The following is a 21417-nucleotide window of genomic DNA, read 5'->3' on the forward strand; positions in this document are numbered from 1 at the left end:
CTGTTCTCATTCGCCGTCGTGTAAGGAGGGTCCTGGTAAGGGTTCTAAATTCTCGGCTTTCGCGCTAGACGACGGGATCGTCTGCCCAGATCACAAGTGCCCAGCTAGCAATTTCTGTACCCTACTGCAGAATCCACCTCCACAACAACTTACCCGAACACCAATCCTTGTTCCCAATCCTATTCCCAATATTCCTGAAATTCCTTCAATTTCCCAATTCAATCAGATCTATTGCCATTCATCCAATGAGTTGCAAAATCTTGAATTTAAAATGCTAAGAGAAAATTTTATTTAAAAAGTTACGTTTATCGTGCAAATTAACCCACCATCAGTCGCTTGCGTGTACTGAGTACACGCGTCTCAGAAAAATGCAAAAAAATAATCGAAATTCGCACCAAATTGAACCGGGTGTTGGTCCTATTCCAAGATCCACTCTTCTTCTTGTTAGTAAGGCAGAAAAAAAATTAAAAAATGCACGTAAACTACTCGAAAAATACGTAATTCTAACCTCACATTTTGAATGTGTACTCAGTACACCGGCGCGACCGCTGGTGTAACTTTTTTGTGAACCTGACCGTTACACGAGCGGTCGCGTCGTGTACTCAGTACACGACAAACGCTTTCAATTATGGTTTATGTGCTTTACTAGATACAATGTTGGTGTCTTCGGCAAAAATGTCCAACTGGATAATGCGCGTCTGATAGTGGACATGTGGAACCGGTTAACGCGATCTGGTCCTGTCCCGGGTGTCGGAATGGCCCTCGCGGGAACCTGTTTCGTGGACATTTCAATTATGGCACCAAAACTAGGCATGCGACGGCTCTATCTTCATGATTTTTCATGTACATCATCTTAGTAACCACGAAAATGACCAGTGACCTCCCTGGCCAACCTGTAGCCACCGGAATGTGCCCTGGAGGAACCTGTTTCGAGGACATTTTGACCATGACACCAAAACTAGGCATGCGACGGCTCTATCTTCATAATTTTTCATATCCATCATCTTAGTAACCATGAAAATGACCATTGACCTCCCTGGCCAACCCGTGGGCACTGGAATGTGCCCTGAAGGAACCTGCTTCGAGGACATTTTGACCATGACACCAAAACTAGGCATGCGACGGCTCTATCTTCATGATTTTTCATATCCATTATTTTAGTAACCATGAAAATGACCAGTGACCTCCCTGGCCAACCTGTGGCCACCGGAATGTGCCCTGGAGGAACCTGTTTCGAGGACATTTTGACCATGACACCAAAACTAGGCATGCGACGGCTCTATCTTCATGATTTTTCATGTACATCATCTAAGTAACCATGAAAATGACCAGTGACCTCCTTGGCTAACCCGTGGCCACCGGAATGTGCCCTGGAGGAACCTGTTTCGAGGACATTTTGACCATGACACCAGACACCAAAACATAGCATGCGACGGCTCTATCTTCATGATTTTTCATATCCATTATCTTAGTAACCATGAAAATGACCAGTGACCTCCCTGGCCAACCCGTGGGCACTGGAATGTGCCCTGGAGGAACCTGCTTCGAGGACATTTTGACCATGACACCAAAACATGGCATGCGACGGCTCTGTCTTCATGATTTTTCATATCCATCACCTTAGTAACCATGAAAATGACCAGTGACCTCCCTGGCTAACCCGTGGTCACCGGAATGTGCCCCGGAGGAACCTGTTTCGAGGACATTTTGACCATGACACCAAAACTAGGCATGCGACGGCTCTATCTTCATAATTTTTCATATCCATCATCTTAGTAACCATGAAAATGACCATTGACCTCCCTGGCCAACCCGTGAGCACTGGAATGTGCCCTGAAGGAACCTGCTTCGAGGACATTTTGACCATGACACCAAAACTAGGCATGCGACGGCTCTATCTTCATGATTTTTCATATCCATTATTTTAGTAACCATGAAAATGACCAGTGACCTCCCTGGCCAACCTGTGGCCACCGGAATGTGCCCTGGAGGAACCTGCTTCGAGGACATTTTGACCATGACACCAAAACTAGGCATGCGACGGCTCTATCTTCATGATTTTTCATGTACATCATCTAAGTAACCATGAAAATGACCAGTGACCTCCTTGGCTAACCCGTGGCCACCGGAATGTGCCCTGGAGGAACCTGTTTCGAGGACATTTTGACCATGACACCAGACACCAAAACATGGCATGCGACGGCTCTATCTTCATGATTTTTCATATCCATTATCTTAGTAACCATAAAAATGACCAGTGACCTCCCTGGCCAACCCGTGGGCACTGGAATGTGCCCTGGAGGAACCTGCTTCGAGGACATTTTGACCATGACCCCAAAACTAGGCATGCGACGGCTCTATCTTCATGATTTTTCATATCCATTATCTTAGTAACCATGAAAATGACCAGTGACCTCCCTGGCCAACCCGTGGGCACTGGAATGTGCCCTGGAGGAACCTGCTTCGAGGACATTTTGACCATGACACCAAAACATGGCATGCGACGGCTCTGTCTTCATGATTTTTCATATCCATCACCTTAGTAACCATGAAAATGACCAGTGACCTCCCTGGCTAACCCGTGGTCACCGGAATGTGCCCCGGAGGAACCTGTTTCGAGGACATTTTGACCATGACACCAAAACTAGGCATGCGACGGCTCTATCTTCATGATTTTTCATATCCATCATCTTAGTAACCATGAAAATGACCAGTGACCTCCCTGGCTAACCCGTGCCCACCGGAATGTGCCCTAGAGGAACCTGTTAAGAGGACATTTTGACCATGACACCAAAACTAGACATGGGACGGCTCTATCTTCATGATTTTTTATATCCATCATCTTAGTAACCATGAAAATGACCAGTGACCTCCCTGGCTAACCCGTGGCCACCGGAATGTGCCCTTGAGGAACCTGTTTCGAGGACATTTTAACCATGACATCAAAACATGGCATGCGACGGCTCTATCTTCATGATTTTTCATATCCATCATCTTAGTAACCTTAAAATTACCAGTGTCCTCTCTGGCTAACCCGTGGCCACCGGAATGTGCCCCGGAGGAATCTGTTACGAGCACATTTTGACCATGACACCAAAACTAGACATGCGACGGCTCTATCTTCATGATTTTTCATATCCATCATCTTAGTAACCATGAAAATGACCAGTGACCTCCCTGGCTAACCCGTGGCCACCGGAATGTGCCCTAGAGGAACCTGTTTCGAGGACATTTTGACCATGACATCCAGACGCGCCAACTTAGTCAAATTTTTTAGGGGGGGGGGCAAAGTCTGGTTTTTTTCTGATATTTTGTATGGGAAAATCTAAAAATCGTCAAAAAGGGGGAAGGGGGCAAAACCATGCTTGCCCCCCCTAAGTTGGCGCCTATGATGACATCAAAACTAAGCCAGCAACGGCTCTATTTTCATGTATTTCCATATTGATGGAATAACGACCGTTTGGATGGTAATTAGCAATTACAGGCGCGTTTTCGGTCATCGGGTTACTTATAAAACAACGGTTTTAATTATAGCCGACGTTTCGAGCGTTTATTCACTCATCTTCAGGGCAAACTACAATTTACATACAAAGTTTGAGTAGTCAAGTCATTTGTTACATAAAACATAAAATTACTCACATTAAAGGTTGTTTTTAGGTCAAGTGGGTTTGTTTATCGGTCTCTCCACCATGTAGAAATGCTCACACCGGCTCTCGCAAAAGTTATTAACAGAAATTTTCCCAATGTTCAATTGGGCTTCAAATGCGTCAAAACCAACAGACTGTTGTTTTCGAAGCTTAAAGATGCAACGCCGCAGCTGGAGAAAAGAAATGTAATTTATCGCATTCCTTGCTCCGACTGCGACTGTGCATACATTGGGCTGACGACGCAGCAGTTGAAAAACCGTCTCTCTGGGCATCGGTCTCTCATAAACCGATACACAGATTTGAAATCTTCCGACCCGAATAGAGCGACGGAGAGGGAGGAAGAATTCAAAAAGACGGCTCTGATGGTCCACGTGATTGAGTGCGAACACCGATTCGATTTGCCTGGAACAAAGATTCTTGACCAGGACAATCGTTTAAACGCACTTCAAATTCTTGAAATGTGTCACATTTTTTGTGACAACAAAACGGTTAACTATAGAACCGACACAAGCAATCTGAGTGTTGTTTACTCGGGTCTTCTGCACTCAATCACGCACGGAGAGAGATAGCAGAACATCGTCAAAGCACGCTGTGATGCTCTGTTTCTGCTAATGTCTTTTCTGTTCCATCGTTTCGTTTTGACGTCTCCACTCACAGACATTTTGATTCAAACCTGTTTAGATGTGCATAGGTGAAAGCTGTGTAAGTTTGTGCTCCGTTCAAAGTTTTGTTAATTAAAAATGAATCAAGTCATTAAGTCCGAAATTTATATGTGTAATTATAATTTCAGTGTAATGTTGTCAGCCGTTCAAATTGTCCATGTTCAAACCCACTTGACCTAAGAACAACCTTTAATGTGAGTAATTTTATGTTTTATGTAACAAATGACTTGACTACTCAAACTTTGTATGTAAATTGTAGTTTGCCCTGAAGATGAGTGAATAAACGCTCGAAACGTCGGCTATAATTAAAACCGTTGTTTTATAAGTAACCCGATGACCGAAAACGCGCCTGTAATTGCTAATTGTATTTCCATATCCATCATCTTTGTAACCGAAAAAACTGCGTTACCAAAATAGGACCAGTTACCTTCCCGTCACACTCTTGGCCACTGGGGGTAGCGGTTACCAAGACAATGGATATACAAATTATGAAGATAGAGCAAGGAATAATAGTACCCACGCTTTTTGCACCATTTCATTGCAGAAACGGAGAATTGAACTTCTCACCATACAAAATTCAGCTCATTACTACAAATCTAGTACTTCACCGATCTGTCCTATTACTCCAAAAGTTCTCGATATGATTCCTCCAGAAATTTCCCCTGTAGCTTCTCTAGGATTCCCCATGGGATTCCAGAGATTTTTGTAAGGATTCATCCTGCCATTCCCTTTAAAATTTATACTGGGATTCTCCCAGTCATATGTACCTGCAATGCTCTCATACTTCAACTATTCCTGCTCAATAAGTATTTGCTGAGTAATTCCTGCTGGAACTTATTCTGCACATTTTGTACTTTCATCTAATTTTTTCCAGGGGTTTCACCGGTAATTCTTCCGAAAACTCATGCTAGAATTTCGGCAAAAACCACCAGGAATTTCTTTAGAGATTCAATCAAAGATTGCTGGTTCCAGGAAACCCTGTTGAATTACTCCAGGGATGCCTCATTTTCTTTCAAAGCATTTCTTTTAATGATTCCTTCAGGAATTTCCCCTTTTCCATAGATTCTCGCTATGACTCCTCTAGAAGTTTGCTTTGAATCCCTCCAGAAATTCCCGCTGGTACTTCACGTGGCATTGCTACATAAATTCTTCATGTGATTATTCCATGAATTCCTTTAGGAATTATGTATACCTTTGCATATTTCGGTGGAAATTCATCCGGGGGATATATCACAAAATTTCGACAGAGATTTATCAAGAAATTTCTCTAGGGATTTATCAAAGAATTTCTTAAGCGATGTTCTGCAGGTTTCTTCTAGAACTAGGTGGACTTGCCCCGGCGTTATATCTCGCAGTATCGCATGAAACCGAATTTGCTTCCACTGCTGTCTACTGTCATGTCTTTTGGAGCTTGAAGGCTATGTTTCAGTAGGAATAATATGTCAAGAATAAGTACAGTAGACGTTCGGTCGGTGCAAACGGTTTAACTGCAATGCTTTTTACTATAGACACTATAGATTCCATAAACGCGGAGGCGAAGACAACTGTAGCCAAACGAACTGTCAGTTCGTGTAGCCAAACGAGCATGACGTCACGACTTCAATAGCGATAATGGATTACGTGACGTCATATTTGCTCGGTACACTCTAAATTCACGGTAAAACACACTAAAATCGTATTTCTCAACCATGTCTCCGCGAGTCTATGGAATCTATAGTGTCTATACTTTTTACCTGTAAGTCCGGTAAGTTCAACAAATTTGGAGTTATCGCACCGCCAAACGTCAAAATATTCATTCATTTTGACGTTTGGCGGTGCGATAACTCCAAATTTGAATGAATGAATTTGTGAATGAATAAAACGAAGAGAAAAAGCAGGATCTTCATATAACAAAATGCAGAAGTAACTGATGCTTCACCCTCATTCACGCTAGGTGAATAAGTTCCTTTGGCATATGAACAATCGCATGAAGTTCCCGTTCATTTTACGTCAATTGATGGCTTGATGACATCTGTCAGGCGTTGCAGTTACTCAATTTCATTCGTTAAGTGAAACGTAAACATGTTGCAGTGAGCAGCTAAACAAAATTTCTGACTTCGAAAACTATCATATTACTGCGAAAGTGTTTGTATAACGCTAAACTGGTTAGCAGACTTGGTTCCTGGAGGAGCGTGATATCATAAAGACTATTCCTTGAATCACGCTTATTATTCAAATAGCAAAACATTGGAACCATAAAAAAGTTACGTTATATCGAGGTAAAAGTTACGTTATATTGAGTTACGTAATATCGAGGCTACGTTATACCGAGGTATGACTGTATACAAATCAGTTGGTAACCAAAACCACAAAACAAAAAAATATGGCTCCGTGAAGCAAAAAAACTGTTTTTTATTTCTTTCTATTCGAAAATTACAAAACTAGATTGAACAAACTTTATACGATACAAAAAAAACGCTTTTGGGAGGCTAATATGTATCAAATTAACGGATTCACCATGCTATAAGCGAAAATTATATGCATGATCGCCCTCATATAGAGTAGGAACCATGAGCGCTGGTCTTTTTCACGGTTACTTAGGGTAAATTGCCAATTGGGTTTTTAAATTAAGAAAAATTCAATGATTTTTTATTTTTAAACGAAAGAGCACCTTTTTCTGAGCCGCTATGATTTTTTTCAGATTTTTAGAACTTTATTTTGGTATCTAAAATCAATTTCAAATAGTTATTTATGCAACAAGTTGCAAAATGATGATTTTTTTCGGCACGAGTCGTACGTTTATCCAACGAGGCCTGCCGAGTTGGATAAATACGACAAGTGCAGAAAAAATCGAGTTTTGCAACGAGTTGCATACAACATTTTTTGTAATTACGAAAAATACCCATTAAGTATAATCTTTTCTAGCAACACAATGATGTATCAGGAGGAACCACGTGCGAGCATCCATGCGCATCAGTGTACATAGTTTTTATTCCATCAGGAAGGCTATGGTGTAGCATTTGATCGAACTCCCGTTGTCAAACAGTTGTTTGTTGGCAAAGGCAGAAGTCGGTAAAGTACCTCCACCAGCTTCGTTCTCACCCGATCTGCCATCGGAATCGGAATAAAAGTCGTCTTGATTCATAGTCCTACTGTAGAGTGAATGTAGAATCACCAGCCGAATCTAAGGATAACACGAAATTTAGTGTAAAGTGTGTGCTGGCAAATGTGCCGAAAAGTGTTACTTTTCGGCAGCCTTAAGAGTGCCGAAAAGAAGTACTTTTCGGCACACTTGCATCAGAAGAGAAAAGTAGGCCTTTTCATGACACTTCAGCCAACTGAAAAGTGAAATTTTTCAAAACGTAATTACAAAAAAGATTTTTTTAAATCACCTTTTGACAGCTGGACAACTGCTAGACAGCTCCGCTCAGTACAAAATGCGACGAGGGGTGATTCGACAAATCTCTCCCATACAAATTTCAAATTGATTTTTAAACAGGTTCCCGGGCACCAAAAGTGATGAAAATTTGGATTTCGGCTCAGTTTGGCATGCAGATTCAGAATATGGAATTATCTCAACACCACTAAAGAAGCCAATTATTGCACACTTTGAAAACTCGCTAACTGTAGCACACTCCATGCTTTTCTAATGAGGGGTGCAACAATTGGCGAGTTTTTCAGGTGTGTAACAATTGGCGATTTACCCTAGATGATGTATATGTATATAACATCAAAAAGATAGAGCAGTTGCATGCCTAGTTTTGGCGCCTTGGTCAAAATTGTTCTCAAAACAGGTTCCTTCAAGGCAAAGTCCAGTGGCCACGGGATGGCCAGAGAGGTCACTGGTCATTTTCATGGTTACTAAGACGATGGATATGAAAAATCATGAAGATAGAGCCGTCACATGCCTAGTTTTGGAGTCATGGTCAAAATGTCCTCGAAACAGGTTCCTCCAGGGCACATTCCGGTGGCCACGGGTTAGCCAGGGAGGTCACTAACCATTTTCATGGTTACTTAGATGATTTACATGAAAAATCATGAAGATAGAGCCGTCGCATGCCATGTTAGGTGTCATGGTCAAAATGTCCTCGAAACAGGTTCCTCCAGGGCACATTCCGGTGGCCACGGGTTAGTCAGGGAGGTCACTGATCATTTTCATGGTTACTTAGATGATGTACATGAAAAATCATGAAGATAGAGCCGTCGCATGCCTAGTTTTGGTGCCATAATTGAAATGTCCACAAAACAGGTTCCCGCGAGGGCCATTCCGACACCCGGGACAGAACCAGATCGTGTTGACCGGTTCCACATGTCCACTATCAGACGCGCATTATCCAGTTGGACATTTTTGCCGAAGACACCAACATTGTATCTAGTAAAGCATATAAACCATAATTGAAAGCGTTTGCCGTGTACTGAGTACACGACGCGACCGCTCGTGTAACTTTTTTTGATGCGACTGATGGAGGGTTAAAAAAAGAAAGAGTTTAGTTTGAATCGATAAAAAAAATTCATTCCTTTTTTCGCATTTTTTGATTTACAAAACCCTGCTCTGTCTCCTACAAGAGCTAGCTCATCACTGAGTAACTATCGCTGGTTTCTCCCGGAGCTATACGCTTGCCTACAGTACCGAACCGACCGATGGTCACTCACTTCTCTAAACGTGACGTCACTCCCTTCGTGTGTTTAATAGTGTGAGTCATTCCTACCCCTAACCGCTCTTTCTTCCCCTACTAAGTACAATCCGTGTTCCCCTACTTGTTTACCGTTGTCCGTGTGTGTGTATTGGTATGATTTTGGTCGTGTACTTACAGTCTGACGATGGCTGGACTAACCGAAGCATCACCTCCTCTCCTGTGGGGGTGGTTCGATCCTTGGGATTACCTGCTGAGTGGAATTGGTCTTCGGCGGGCCGGCGGAGCTGAGTTCGAGGAAGCTCGGTACCCGCTACGCCGTCGATTTCACTTGTGCTTCTCGTGCACAGTCGCGGGGCGAGTGGGTGGCGACGTGCGATAAGGGGGATCGTGTTTTCGTTGATCATGAGCTGTGGTGAATGCGGTGTGGAGGGGCGGTCGAATCACGCATGCAGAAAACCTCCGAACTTGTTGGTGTGAGTCGGGCGGGCGACCTGGCGTCACACGGGCAGGGGCGATCACATGTAGCGTGGGTGATCACGTGGGGCCAAACCTCCTTTCGATGGCCAACGCGCTCTGGGTGTACCTATTGCGGTGCTAAACCACGAAATGATAGGCACCACCAGGGATACTTCACCGGTTCTGACCGCTGATCGATTGGGCCACAGTGGTAGGTACCGATCCAATCCTCACACTCACACACACTCACTGTCTTCTTCGAGTTTTCGATACGGTCGTCACAGCCTCAGGCAGAATGCCCAATGGTTAACGCCACCGGAAAGTGGCCACTGCAGAACACAAACATTTAGACCCAAAACACACAATTGATGGAATTATTTTAGAATATTACCTGATTTTTCTTTCTTCGCTTATTCCGATTAATTTCTTTTTTTTCGACTCACTTCCTAGCTTTTTGCTCTGTAGAAATTTGATAAAAACTATTATTTTCACTTCACTGTTATTTTTTTTTAACAAACAATTATTTCAAATTAACTTTACTCACATTGAACAATAATTTTCCCGACTCACTTTTTGCATTAATATTTTTGCTAAGCAAAATGATAGAAAAATTCTGAAAAAATGGAGCAAATTTCTCTTCATTAAAACTTAACTCTTCCTTATGTTTCCTTAGCTTGTTTAGCTCACTTTATATTATTAGACTTTTTGCTCATAAAACTTTCTCACTGCACTTTTAAATTCTTCTCTTATGACTTCTTGGTTTGGCGGTCCAAAAGGGAAAGATCGAATCATTTCTCCTGACCGACCAAGAAGCTTCGTGATTCCTTATTCGCTTATTTTCCTTCTTTGCTTAGGTTTCCGGTTCTATCTTGATAATAAATTTCAAATACTAATTTTCTTGATATCACATTCCCATTAACTAGGGTTTCCTGTTATCGCCTTTCATCCACTCTTATCTCCGTACCGATTAATTACAACTACATGCACAATAGATTCGAGCACTTTTTGATACACAACCTATTGCCTATTCACAGGCGCCAACGATATTGAACGCTACTTTTTGAAACAGCAGATTCTAACCAACTCTGCTCGTTTCAGTCGTACCAGTCGTTTCTGTGATTCGGAGTCGCGGAGCCTAGCGCTCTAGCCGAGGTCCTACCTATGGCGGATCGGATGTCCCTCCAGCCATCTTCAAGTGTAGCTGCGCCAATCTGCTCTTCCGTTGGTAGGGCCACTGCCAACTGCTGCGCGTAGTCTTGAGCCACTTCTACGTCACGCAGCTGCTCGATGTTGAGCCGCGGGGTTCGACTTCGACGCGTGGTGATAACTGTCGAAAGTTTTGAGAAGAATTTACCGTCGATTAGAACGTGGTCGATTTGGTTTTCTGTTTGATGGTCGGGTGATCTTCAGGTGGCTTTGTGGATATCTTTGCGGGGGAAGAAGGTGCTTCGGACTACCATACCACGGGAGGCTGCAAAGTTTACGCATCACTGGCCGTTATCATTCGGTACGGCGTGCAGGCTGTTTCGCCCGATTACCGTTCTATACATTTCCTCCCTTCCTACCTACGCGTCCATGTCGACAACGATTTTCACGTCACGCGGCGAGCAACCATCGTATGTTTGCTCTAACTACGCGTAGAACGCTTCTTTCTCGTCATCAGGTCTCCCTTCGTGTGGGCAGTGGACGTTGATAATTCTGTAGTTGAAGAAACGGCCATTAACTCTCAACATGCACATCCTTGCGTTTGTAACGAAGAGGAACGCCACCCTCTGCACTAGGGAGACTGCTGACGTATGTTCGAGTCCGGCTGAGACTCCTATCTAAAGGCGGGTCAAAATAGTTCAAACGCTCCTGTTCATCTAATTCACCCAATCATCAAGCACTGAAAGTCAGAAAACCCTTTGAACCTAATAGGGAATTCAATCATCAACAAAACCGATTAAAATATAAAGAAATTATAAACTAATGAAACCAATTGAATGAAGATATTAGATAAAAAGGACTGAGCGTATTTCGATTAATTCGCTTTTCTATTTTAGGGATTACAAAGGTCAGAGTCCTGTCTTAACACTACCCTACCTTGAACTTCTACCTATCCGGGCTAACGGCTAGAAGCTCCCACGCTGCGCAGCAAAAGGTTGACCTTGACTCGTTGGCGATCGCTTTCCAGGTGCCTTCGGTTGCAAAAAGTCGTGCAGTTCGACCTCTCGACCCAGCTCGTCCAAATTGGGAATCACCAGTAGAGACGCATGTGATTTCATGCACACCAGAGTACAATGAATGTCGTTGCTTGCTCGATGAACCCACGGGTGAATGGGTATGCCTCCCCTTTCGAGCGGATTTTCCCGAGTGACCGGGCTACGGGTGTGAAAATCCCGAATGAACGTATCTGAGAGGCAGTCGAAACGTCAGGGACAAGCTTCCTGCGCGCAGAAGCTATTCGAGCACAACTGGCGCAAATTTATAACGATCACTATGCGCAAACCGAACTTCGAGCTTCTTGGTGATTCACCGTTGGAGGTCTCAACCGATCGACGACTGGCCGAAGGGGTCTGAGGTTCGGTCGACTAAGCACGTGGTCCTCCCAAATGGTAGGCTTCGATCCCAATTGAGCGTACGTTTCACACTCCGCACTGGCACCCCACGTTGAGTAGAGATTTCTGTTCAACGTGATTCATTAGCCTGATTGCATATCTTTTATGTGGATCGATTGTCTTACCTGAGCCTAACGTAACTAAGAAACACGTGGGTTTCACAGGCACTAAGGAGGGATACTTTTCAAAAAAAAATCAGCTACTGAAAGTTCAAATAGTTAACAACTGTGATTATCATTTCTTCCTAACTACTTACTAAGCTTGCAACGATATTAAAAACCACTTTTACAATCTTTATCGCGAATTGGCTTAGCAAATGGTGTCTTCTGGCTTCACTTGAACTACAAGTACCACTTGGAAAAACGTCCGTTCCCGAGCAGAGGAAAATATCAAAATAATAACAACGGAATCACAAAACCTGTTTTTATATCTCGGTTTGTTATTATTAACTTATTAAATCATCACCGTTCCATAACATGTTCTGTTGGGCAGTCTTATTTTGTTATGATCGTGCTCTTGGTATATTTTCTTTAAATTACATTTCAATAACATGTTTTGTTGTAGCACAAGTTCAGTTATAATTGTGTCATTGAGACTGTACAAATATTTGATCATTAATATTACAACATAACTAGCTTTGCAATCAAAACTACACCATTCGAGATTTCCGTTGTTCACAGCATTCCGTGAGGAACTGTAACAGAAAATATTATTTTGTCATCAGTTCCTCTGGCATTACGTTTTAACTGTGACAGAGCCAACTTATCAGCCTTTTGTTTTATAAGCATTTAGCCATTATGAAACATTTTGGATCAACTGGTGGAATTCAAGGACGAACAACACATTTTCGACAAAATGTAAAAAAATAAGTCATCAAGAAGAAGAACTCCATTGATTATTTTAAGACATTTTTTTTTTATTGATTTCATTGCATCGAGCCCACTTATATTCATTTGATTAAATGTGTCAATCAATGAGGTAATAATGTAAATTAATCTTATGAACAATGAACCACCTAATAAAGGGCTTCAAAACGTCGGTAGTTTTTCATCTTAAGTTGTTTGGAAAATAAACGAAAACTATTGTTTCTCTCTGTTTTCGATAAAAAAATCGCTTGCGACAACAATAGCGTCCCAATTATGAATGAAACATTTAACAATAGATCATATTGTTGCGTATCCCATTGAATTCATATGGGACTTTGGAGGAGTTCCTATCCGCAACAGAAAAAAAGCAAATTTTGTTTTCAGATTGTTATCAATAACTTAATCATATCAAAATTTGTTATTGAAATATTCTGAAAATTCGCTGTTATTAAGTTGTTTTTGAAACTAACAAAACATGTTATTGAACAGGTCTTCCAGGAACATTTTTTTGTTATAATTTTTGTTATTTTGCCGCTTATGACAGACAAGTTTATAACAGGATATGTTATGTAAATAACATGAAAATAACACTTTCCGTAACTCAGTTATTTTTCCAAAATAACACATTTTATTATGCTGCTGCTATTCCCTTCTGCTCGGGTTACAATCAACTATCTCCGCTCAAATGGCGCATTAGTTCTTACAAATAGCTATTGTACCTCTCATCGGTATAGAAATCTAATCCCGGTTGCGGAAAATTACTCGGGTGTTTTCCAGGTAGAAAAGGTTTTCCTTTCAAAATTCAAATAATAGCATTTGATTCTCCATGCAACCCATATTGCTTGAGTACAATCAAATGAACTCCAAAAGAAGTGCATTCGTATGGTCGAGTAGAAGTGATGAACTAATTTGAACGGAACTCACAATAACTGCGCGAAATTTAAGCATCGGCAGTTGCCCTATTTCAAACGAGGTGGCAGCACAAGTTTACCGAAAGCTAGTGGTGGACATTTATGAATGAAGTACGGGATAGTATTAGGGTGGGACAATTATTCGTTACACGTTGATTGGCTGCCACCCGATCACACGTTGTCGCATCTTGCCCAACACTATAAATCCTGTTCCCAGTTCATTGGTGGTGCCACAGCTTTGGTAGAAGGTAGCCGCTCGATGCCCGCTTTTCCAGACTTTCTGTCCAGACCAACAAAGTTCCTGCAACGCCACGATGTCGAAGTTGCGGGGATGTAGTTCGTCGTAGATTATCCTGTCACATCCTGCGAAACCAAGTTTCCAATCGTAGTCCTTATTTCGTCGCGTGGGTCTCTGCCGATTGTATCGCGTCGTATTTTCTCCTATGTTATTCGCAATGAGGATTTTTACGGGTGACTAATTGGGCCTACGCCAACACTCCTGTCTCGCCGGAGGGCCATCATGCCAGTTCTGTTTAACGTCTCAACCAACACTGGGATGATCACGCTGATGGGGCTACCACCTTGGATCGAGCTGGCCGTGATGCAGCATTTCTTACTCAGCCGCTGGATGCCAGAACATTCGCTGTTTGAGCCGAACCTCCTTGGTGAACAGATGCTCGAGACGTACCTACCTCCTCAATCTAGCTGAAGTCAGAAGGACAACAGTGCCCAGGCTGCACTACCAACTAAGCACACAACTCTTAGCTGGCGGTCTTTGTCATCGCTTGACCCGTGGAAGCATGAGGTAGGGACTTGTGAGGACCAGAGCTATGTTGGACGCTCTCCTTATCGACTCACCGTTTAGCAGCAGAGCCAGTGAAGCTGAAAGTGCCGAGGTCTACCAAGACTTAGCCCTGCGCTAGCGTAGGTAGTTCGAAGAGCACGTCAGACGCGATCGCTTAACATAAGCAATCGCAGAAGTGCGCGAGGCAGCCGTCAGAGGAAGATTCCACAGGAGGTACACACAACGCCAGGAGGTTATTAACCGTGAAAGAGGGGGTAATATGTAGTGCTAGTACGTCAGAATCCGGCTAGGTGTCCAAGAAAGCTGGTAAGGTTAGGCGTGAAAAAGTCAGCCGGTCCTGGGTCGAATAAAGCATGTGGGTTGTGACCTTGTGTAGATCCTCAGCCACAACTGATCACCACAGGTTAAGAGTAGGGTCAAGGGTAGGACGCCCGCAGGACACAAACAGAAAGACGGAAGATGAAAGAGGAGCAAGATACCAAGGGCGCTAAGCCAAGGAGATGTAAGAGAGCAGCGACGTAAGGCATGATTGTCCAGCTTGAGAAGGGTGGTATCCTCTACATCATGACAGACGAGTCTGAGTACTCAGAGTTCTATAAAACGATGAGAACGATTGTATTGGATATACTAATACCGTTGAAATGTTTCTCGACCTCAAGCGGGACAAAACTGGGCCGGGGCTGTAAAGGTGCTGATAGGAGCGAGCTTTGTGGGTGATGGAGAGGTGAAGGCCAGAAGACAGAAAACTGCACGAACCCTCCCAGGATATTTGACGGGAGGCCCTCAGAGGCTTCAAGAGAGCCTCAGCTGATTGACAAGTCACAGTGTAGGTAAAGCAGCTAGATCTGAACTATTGTGAATTAGAAAAAAAAATGTACCAGACTTCATGTGAATAGTTGCCCGGTTTCTGCGAGAATTACTCACTGTGCAATCGCACTGAACAACAACAGCAGTGGCATGGTCCGGCAGAGAGGGCAGATTCTGCGCCTCAATTAATAACAATGAAGTGAAAAAAGTAGCTCGGGTCGGGGATGAAAATTTTACCTAAACTCTGCTCTCCCTTTCGCATCGGGCAACGCAACATCAATCGCCGGCATCAGGCCGGGGTCGACCGGCCGGATCATCTCACCTCTTGGCTGCGCATCAGAGGGGAGGAGTGAGGACGACCGGGGCTGTGGCCAAGTAGTTCAGCTCTAGGATTGGACCAGCAGCCGGAGTTCACTCGCCTTGGCCTGGCGATCGCCGCCACAGAACCCATTTCGCTCCGAGCGCCCCCTTTATTATCGTTTTAGTTAATATCTATTGACTTATTTGATGGACCAATTACGCGGCGGAATGTTTGAATTAGACATGGGAAAGAGAAGCAGTCGTGTTTTTGCTAGAGGTTTGCGCAGCTAGGATAGATGGATGGCCAGTGAAAGGAGGAGGCACGCTACCTACTGCTGGTGGAGCAACGCAGTGTAGAAGCCTTTTATCGACTAGAAGTGAAATTTCAGGTGGAAATAGATGAATCATCCTGGCTGGAGTCGAGACCTTAATTCGCGAAGATGTTTGGGAATGATCGTGGTCTAGATCGTGAATTTATAGATCGGATCAATTTGACCTTGCAGGAAGAATGGAAGAAGTTTTGTTAGATCCATTTGATTATTAGAAGATATAGACTTCGATGCAGTTGTTACACAATGTTACTTTCACAATGTCAAGAAGAAGAAATAAAACTACAACCTCTTTAATTCTGAAAAAAATAAGTTAAGCATTGACAAAAATTAATCACTTATGCCGCGTGTCTAAATTCTGCCTAATGTACGCCCATGCAAGCAAAACAAAACTGTTGTCATGCTCCACTTTTCCATGCGTTGAGCAAGGAAAGGAAATGCTACACTTGCAATCTGAGACCAAAAAAATCGGAGACACCGTTGCTGGTTTACACATTTAGCTTCTATGATGATGATGCGCCGGATATAATTCATAATTTCTACGACCACCCTTGTGGACAGTTTAAGCAACGACAATCAAAGCGAGAAAATAGGCAGGAATCAAAACGGGCTCGATGCATTTGAAGATGAATCTGTCTGAACATCAACTCAAGACCACCAACCGTGTTTTCTCAGACGAGATACCTACTTGAAAAATTGCATTGGGAAATGAGTTTATTTTATTTTTTCAAATTTAACATAGGTATATGTGTTTGAATATCATCTCTGAAGTGATCAATCCTTTGAAGCACTGAATCAAAACCATCGCGCAACAACAAAATGACAATGTCACAATCAGCCTTTGCTGCGATAATCCACCCGATCCGACCTAATATTCTTATTCTTCTTCTTTATGGCTCTACGTCCCCACTGCAAATTGGCCTGCTTCGCTTCAACTTAGTGTTCTTTGAGCACTTCCACCACGTAGATGACATTCCTATTTCCACCCAATAGGATTGTTTGCAGCCAACATCAATTGGGTTCCCCATTGTTAATGCATTTGAGTTCCCTGGTACAAGATTCGGGAATCGAAAACGTGACGTCATCGCACCCTCGTAACTTCCACATTTATGAATTGAAAGGTTTTATTTGCCTGCCATTGCATGAATTTGTATATTGTGAAGCAAGTACAATGATACACTATGGGAGTCGAGGAAATTTTTCCGACCGGAACGGGAATCGAACCCGCCGTCTCCGGGATTGGCGATCCATAGCATTAACCACTAGGCTAACTGGATGCAATATAATACTGGAACAATACTACATCACAATACTCGGTTTGTGACTGCCGCTCTCCATCCTCCTCAGTGCTCACCACGTCACGCTCCTTCAGGTCCGCCCATCGTGCTCTCAGCGTTCCAAGCATTCTTGTGACAACCGGATCAATAGCGAACACCAACTTTGCAGGGTTTTTATCCGACATTTTTGTAACATGCCCTGCCCTCTGTATCCTGCCGGCTTTGGCCACCTTCTGGATGCTGAGTTCTGGCGATAATGTCCATGTCGTCCGCGAAGCACACAAATTGACCGGATTTTGTGAAAATTGTTCCCCGGCTGTTGAGCCCGGTTCGTCGCATCACACCTTCCAGAGCGATGTTAAAGAGAAGGCATGAGAGTCCATCCTCTTATCGCAGTCCCCGGCGAGATTCAAATGAATTGGATAGTTCACCCGAAACCCTTACGTAGAATTGGACACTGTCCATCGTTGCTTTAATCAGTCTAGTCAGCTTCCCAGGAAAGTCGTTTTCGTCCATGATTCCCCATAGCTCTTTGCGGTTGATACTGTCTTATGCCGCTTTGAAGTCGATGAACAGGTGATGCATTGGGTCCTGGTATTCACAGCATTTCTGGAGGATTTGCCGTACGGTGAAGATCTGGTCCGTTTTCGACCGCCCATCGATGAAACCGGCTTGATAACTTCCCACTGTAGTAGTGACGAGAACTTGAGAACTCGCTCAGAGATATCGAGTGATAGTGCGAAGAGAGAAAAGGGAAAATAGGAGAAGTTTGGCAGTGTAAGAAATAGGAGAAATATAAGATATCAGAACTTTAGTGACTACCAACGAAGTAACACCTGTTTTAATTATCGTTCCACATACCAGAAGTCTCTATACCTCTCGTTAACCAGTCATTTCAGTTGGCGTACGAGGATAGATTTTTTAGTGAAGTTTATTTTTTTTTTGCATGAGATTTTTTTTCGCGTGTGAATTAGCGTGCAACTTTAGTGGATTGGAATATATTCCACGAATTTCATCCAAGGAGCTCGGCCACATTTTTTCCGAGGATCACATACACCACCACAATTTTCTCAGTGTGCGAACCAGTTCCCCAGACGATTCCAGCGACCGGGAACGCAAAAGAGAATTTCCGAACTCTGACAGTTCCGAAGAAGTGTGCGTAAGCTGCGCGAGTGCGAGCAACGGAGCTCACCAACACCGACAACCCGAACGACGGAGCTAGTCGGCTGCTCGGCAACTGGCGAAAGTAAACACCAACGACATTAAGTGCATCAGAAGTGCATCGGAGGTCAACGAACTCGGTGTGTCGAACAAATTCTGCCGCCACCGGTGGAAAAGTTTTGTGGTCAGCCGACCGGGATAGTGAGTTGTGCCTGAAGTTGTGCTGCTGCTGTTGCTGAAACGATTCGTCGGAGCTGTGCATGTGTCTAGTGTTGTGATTTTTGCCATCATCGATCATCGCTTTGCTGGTTTGCTGCTGTGTGGAGTGCACTGTGGATTGTGGATGCACAAGTGCATCTGAAGGATTTTTGTGTGCTTTTGATTGCTGCTGCTGTTTTTCGGAAGGATTTGAACCGGATTTTGGTAACGGAGTGCAACGTTTTGCCTACAGGGCTGTTTCTGGATCGTTATTTTTTGCATCGTAAATCAGATTTCTCTTGGGGGAAGGATGGTGTTGGCGCATAAGCGTCAGCTCAAGCTGCCGTCTTACACTCACCGCAAAGGAACATTAGTGTTCCCATTTGGGAGTGTGAATGCCCCTATAAACGATCCAGCACTCATTTTATCGCCAAATCCGGTAGCAGCACCAGTTTCGTCATCTTTAACAAATCAAGCACCCATTTTGTCATCTGTACCGTCAGTAGAATCTGTTTTGTCATCGTCTCCGGTAAGATTGCGTAACGATGTTCGTAGTACGAGCAAAAGAAGAAGAGAAGAAGATGAACAAGATTCCGAAGAAGTTTCAAATCCAGATTTTGAGTTCTATGGCTATCCTGCCGATTCTTTTATTTTTGCAAGTGATGAACCTGAAATAGATTTGCAGTATCAGGTTTCTGATCCACTTCCAGTGGTTCCGATAAGAAGATCAAGAAGAAGGAATAAGAAGCGAAGAAGGAGTGATTTTGTCTACTATTAGTAGTTCCGAATTAACTAGAAAATTTTAAATTGTGAATATGTATATTCCGATTCTTTTAGAAGTTAAGCATAATGTGCTTTCGAACATTTTAAAGTTCAAATGAATTAGATTAACTTTTTAGAAATAAATGAATTATTCTTGAACTGAAGGATGGAGGAGTTGTAGTAGTGACGAGAACTTGAGAACTCGCTCAGAGATATCGAGTGATAGTGCGAAGAGAGAAAAGGGGAAATAGGAGAAGTTCGGCAGTGTAAGAAATAGGAGAAATATAAGATATCAGAACTTTAGTGACTACCAACGAAGTAACACCTGTTTTAATTATCGTTCCACATACCAGAAGTCTCTATACCTCTCGTTAACCAGTCATTTCACCCACGAACTCATTTACTTTAGGTGACAGACAACGGAAGATGATCTGGGATAGCACATTGTAGGCGGCATTCAAAATAGTGATCGCTCGAAAGATCTCACACATTAACTTGTCGCCTTTCTTGTGGATGGGACAGATTATCCCTTCCTTCCACTCCTCCGGTAGCTGTTCGGTTTCCCAGATCTTGACTACTAACTGATGCAGACAGGTGGCCAACTTTTACGAGCCCATCTTGATGAGTTCTGCTGCGATACCGTCCTTACCAGCCGCTTTGTTGTTTTTGAGCTGGTGGATGGCATCCTTAACTTCCCTCAGCGTGGGAGTTGGTTCGTTCCCGTCCTCTGCTGCACCAACATAGTCATTTCCTCCGATGCCTTGGTCCTCTGTGCCTACATTCTCTTCGCCATTCAGGTGCTCGTCGAAGTGCTGCTTCCACTTTTCGATCACCTCACGTTTGTCCGTCAGGAGGCTCCCGTCCTTATCCCTGCAGATTTCGGCTTGCGGCACGTAGCCTTTGCGGGATGCGTTGAGCTTCTGGTAGAACTTGCGTGTTTCCTGTGAACGGCACAGCAGTTCCATTTCCTCGCACTTCTTCCAGGCGGCGCTTTTTCTCCCGGAAGAGACGGGTCTGCTGCTTCCGCTTCTGTCTGTATCGCTCCACATTCTGTCGGGTTCCATGCTCCGGTAATGTACGTTGTTAATAAAGGAGAGTTTTGGGCGCAGTTTAACCATCACAAGGTAGTGATCAGAGTCGATATTGGCGCCACGATAGGTCCTGACGTCGATAATGTCGGAGAAGTGCCGTCCATCAATCAGAACGTGGTCGATTTGCGATTCCGTTTGTTGTGGTGATCTCCAGGTGTAACGATACGGGAGGCTGTGCTGGAAAAAGGTGCTACGAATGGCCATGTTCTTGGAGGCGGCGAAATCGATGAGGCGTAGGCCATTTTCCTTCGTCAGCTGGTGGGCGCTGAACTTTCCAATCGTCGGTCTGAATTCCTCCTCCTGGCCTACCTGAGCGTTTAGATCCCCTATGATGATCTTGACGTCGTGGTTTGGGCAGCGGTCGTACTCGCGTTCAGCTGCGCGTAAAATGCGTCTTTGTCATCATCAGTGCTTCCGGAGTGAGGGCAGTGCACGTTTATTATGCTAATGTTGAAGAATCGGCCCTTGATCCTCAACCTGCACATTCTTTCGTCGATCGGCCACCAACCGATCGCGCACCTCTGCATGTCGCCCATCACTATAAAAGCTGTTCCCAGCTCGCGTGTGTTGCCGCAGCTCTGGTAGATGGTATGATTACGTATAAACGTTCGCACCATGGCTCCTGTCCAACACACCTCCTGCAGCGCTACGATTCCGAACCCGCGGTCCTTCAGTATATCGGCGAGTATGCGGGTGCTCCCGATGAAGTTGAGAGATCTGCAGTTCCACGTACCGAGCTTCCAATCGCAAGTCCTTTTTGTTCGCTGGGGTCGTAGCCGGTGGCCTCCGTTCGTATTATTCTGTTGCTGATGTTCCGTTACAATGGTTTTTTTTTACGGCTGGCTCGTAGGGCCTGACACCACCCCCTACTTTCCGGAGGACCATAGTGCACAGTTGAGCTTAGAGTCCTTCCCTGGCACTCGGACTTTGAT

This window comes from Aedes albopictus, chromosome 1 (genome assembly GCF_035046485.1).
Source record: "Aedes albopictus strain Foshan chromosome 1, AalbF5, whole genome shotgun sequence".
NCBI classification, from domain to species: domain Eukaryota; kingdom Metazoa; phylum Arthropoda; class Insecta; order Diptera; family Culicidae; genus Aedes; species Aedes albopictus.